The sequence below is a fragment of the Heteronotia binoei genome, chromosome 19, assembly GCF_032191835.1.
Source record: "Heteronotia binoei isolate CCM8104 ecotype False Entrance Well chromosome 19, APGP_CSIRO_Hbin_v1, whole genome shotgun sequence".
NCBI classification, from domain to species: domain Eukaryota; kingdom Metazoa; phylum Chordata; class Lepidosauria; order Squamata; family Gekkonidae; genus Heteronotia; species Heteronotia binoei.
The window spans coordinates 45,412,787-45,416,588 of record NC_083241.1 but is presented as its reverse complement, the minus strand read 5'-3'; positions in this window follow the sequence as shown (position 1 = coordinate 45,416,588).

Genomic DNA, 3,802 nt, shown 5'->3' with positions numbered 1-3,802 from the left:
GGCTGCGGCGGCGGCGAGGGCGCGGCGGGGTGGGGGGGGGCGCGGCTAGGCCTCCTGCTTCGCCTCCTCCTCGCCCGCCGCCTGGCGCGCCGGCCGCCCGCGGGGGCTCATCGCCCCGCCGAGCTGCAGGGCCCGGCGGCGGCACCACCACCTCCAGCACCACCGGCACCGCCTACGCCCCGCGCCCGCCCAGGCGCATCGCCGCTCCGAGAGCTGCGGCCACCCCGCGCGCCGCCGCCTCCTTCCTCCTCCGGCTGGCGGCCGCTGCTGCTCCTGCTCCTGCCGCTGCCTGGGCCGGCCGGGGAGGGAGGGAGCCCGGGGTGCGCGCACGCTCCGTCTGCCTGCCTGCCCGGGGCTGCTGGCGGCGCGCGCGGGGACGAGGAGGAGGCGGCGGCGACGCCAAATAGGGCGCGCGTGCACCCGGCCCGCCTGCTCCTGCTCGGGAGGAAGGCGCGCCTCGGCCAGCCCAGGCGGCCCCGGGCAAGCAGCACAGACGCCGGCGGCGCGCACGCCTCCCCGCCCTTCGCCGCTCGCCAGGCCTCCTGCGCTACAGCCGCCGCCGCCGGTGGGCAGCAGCAGGAGAGAGGGGAGCCGCCCCCCGCGCCCCTCCAGCGAGCCCCCTGGCTGTGCGAAGCGGCCTCTGCAGGTGCCACCGCGGGGCGCCCCGCCCGGAACGAGGGGCTGGGGGGGGGGGAGAGACTGCAATGCAGGGGGCGGGAGGCGCTTCGGAAGCGGAGCCAGAAAGTGAACTCCCCCCTCCCCGCCGCCTCCCTGGACCGGCCTGCTGAGCCGCCCTGCCCGAGGGGGGGCGGGCTGGACCTCCTGGGGGCAGCCAGCCGGTGGCCTCCCCCTCCCTCGGCCAGGGCCTGGCGGGGAGCTCTGGAGAAGGCAGGCCTGGGGGGGGGGGCGGTGCCAGAGATGCCTGGAAACATCCCCTCTAGTAGCAGGGGAGGGGGGGGGAGGCAGTCTGTGCTTTGGTTTGCATTCTTATTCTTTAACCTCTGCCCCCTCCCCATCTGGCTCACAGTGCAGAACCCCAATTACCACCCCCCCCCCCGCCCCGCAGTCTATCAGAGCCCACTGTAGGGAAGCAGAGAAGCCCCACTTCACACCTGGCTCCAACCCTCTGCCAGGAGAGAGGGCAGCCCAGGGTAAGCAGGACTTCCTGCATCTCCTGCAGCCTCTGCTGGGGCAACCAGCAAGAAGGCCCTGCCACCTTTCGGGGCCTCTGGATGGGGCCTTCTTAGAAACCTGCAAGGGGCATCTAGAGGAGGCAAGAAGCCCACAGGTTGGCATTTTAATTCGCAACGAGCTGTGAAGAGATGCCCCAAATAGCTGAAGCCGCCCCCAGAGAGTCTGCCTAGACATTAAAGCAGGAGGTTGTGTCTTTTCTCACCCTACAAATCGGAGGTTAGACGAGGCAAAACTGGCACCAGAGAGTGCCCTGATGCCAAGGCAAACCAGGCCTCATTTGGCTTCCCCTTGCCCCCCCCCTCACCGGAGCGACTGGGAGTGCCCCCCTCTGACCCACAGCCCGCAGATGAGAGAAAGCAGCCCCTCCCCTCTTGTTTCTGTATCTCCACCCAAGGGCAACCCACGGCTCTCTGACTGGGGCACAGGCTCTGAAGCCCACAGGGGGCTGTGCAGACAGACTTCTCAGGCTGCCTCCCTCCTCCGTTCTTGTTTCAGGGGCCGCCCTGCCGTCTAAGCCGCTGCCTGCCCAAGGCGCTTTTATGAGCACAGCCTCAAAAGGGCACTAGTGGGGTGGAGTGCTGCATGGCAAAGACTGAGGCACTATCCACACAGGCAGCTCAAGTCGGCTGGCTTCTCCCAAGGAATCCTGGGGCTTGTAGTTTCACATCTCAGAGAGGTCTGAGGGAGAGCAGAGCAGCTCTGAGATAAGCTGAGTTGTGGTAGCTGGGGAACTATTGTTTGTTTGGTTGAGCGGGCTGAAGGTGAAGGTGATTGAAAGTGATTGTTGCTGATTGCTGCTAATTGCTTAGGAGTGGCTGTGCACCCCACCCTCTTTGCATTTTAAGCTGTGCCTTGCCAAAGGCACGAGCTGAAGGGCACGAGCTAAAGGGCTCTTGGCCTGGGGACTCTGTAAGGACCAGGAGCCCAGATCCCTAATTTCCTTGTTCTCCCAATAAGGTAAGTTGACCCTCCAAAAGGGGAGCCACTTAAACAAATAGGATTTAAAGAGGACTGTATATTTAAACAAAACAAAAAAAAGCTATCATGAAGGTAGAATGCCAGCAGGGGGTGGGGGCTTTCCAGTGTTTTGCACTGAGTGTCACATGTATGACTATCTGCTCACAGGACAGAAGTCTTGGGTGTGTGCTCGATGCAAGGAGCTCCTGGTCCTCAGGGAACGAGTTTGCACCCTTGAGGCCGAGGTGGGTGACCTGGAGAAGCAGAGACAGTCAGTTAGGCACTCGGAGAAGACTCTCGGGGACATGTTAGATGAGCCCTGCTCTGAACGTGGCAGCCCCATTGCTGCCAGGGAGCGTGAGTGTCGAGAGGGAACAGGGCACCGTGCTGAGGATAAGGGAAATGCGCCCTCAGAAGGGACCTCTTCCGTTGGTGAGTGGAAATCCTTTTGCACCAAGGAACCATCCCTGGGCAGGGAGAGGGGGGGGGAGTCTTGCTAGTTGGTTATTCGATCCTTAGGCAAGTAGACAGCTGGGTGGCAAAACCGTGTACTGATCATATGGTGACTTGCCTGCCTGGTGCGAAGGTAGCAGACATTACACGTGTAGTAGATAGGCTGATAGACAGTGCTGGGGAGGAGCCAGTGGTCGTGGTGCATGTTGGCACCAACGATGTGGGGAAATGCAGTTGTGAGGTCCTGGAGGAAAAATTTAGGCTGCTAGGAGGGAGACTTAAGGCCAGGACCTCCAAGGTAGCCTTCTTAGAAGTGCTACCTGTTCCACGTGCAGGGCAGGAGAGACAGGCACAAATTAGAATTCTCAGTGTGTGGATGAGACGATGGTATAAGGAGGAAGGGTTTAAGTTTGTTAGGCACTGGGATGCTTTCTGGAACAAGCGGGAGCTGTACAAAAGAGACGGTCTCCACTTGTCCCCAGATGGAACCAGGCTGCTGGCGCTTAAAATCAAAAAGGTGGCAGAGCAGTTTTTAAACTAAATCTTGGGGGAAAGCCGACAGGAGATGAAATGTCTCTGGTTCGGGAGGACTCATCTCAAAGAGATGAAGGGTTAGCTGTTACTTTTCTACCAGGTAATGGATCAGAGTTGTCCACTGTGATGGTGACAAACAGTATGGACTGTCTGCCAAAGTCTCGAGGCGGCAGGAGGAAGGTTGCGGGCCTAGCTTGCCTGGGAAATTATAGATGTTTGTATGCAAATGCTAGAAGTGTTGGAAGTAAAATTGGTGAATTGGTGAATGTTTTAGTGCTGGGAGAAAACATAGACATTGTGGGAATTTCAGAAACTTGGTGGAATGAGGAGAATCAGTGGGACACGGAGATTCCTGGATATAAGTTATATCGGAAGGATAGGGAGGGAAGGGTTGGAGGTGGGGTGGCTCTGTATGTCAGAGAGAATATACAGTCCAGTAAGACTGAGGTCAGAGAATTAGATTCCCTTCTAGAAATGCTTTGGGTTGAAAGAGAGGGCCCAAAAGGAAATTTAACTATGGGAGTTTGTTATCGCCCACCAAATCAAAAGATAGAGGACAATTATAATATGATGGAAGGATTCAAGATAGCGGCTAAATGTAAAAACTGTGTCATAATAGGTGATTTTAACTACCCGCAGATTGATTGGGTCAATATGTGTTCTG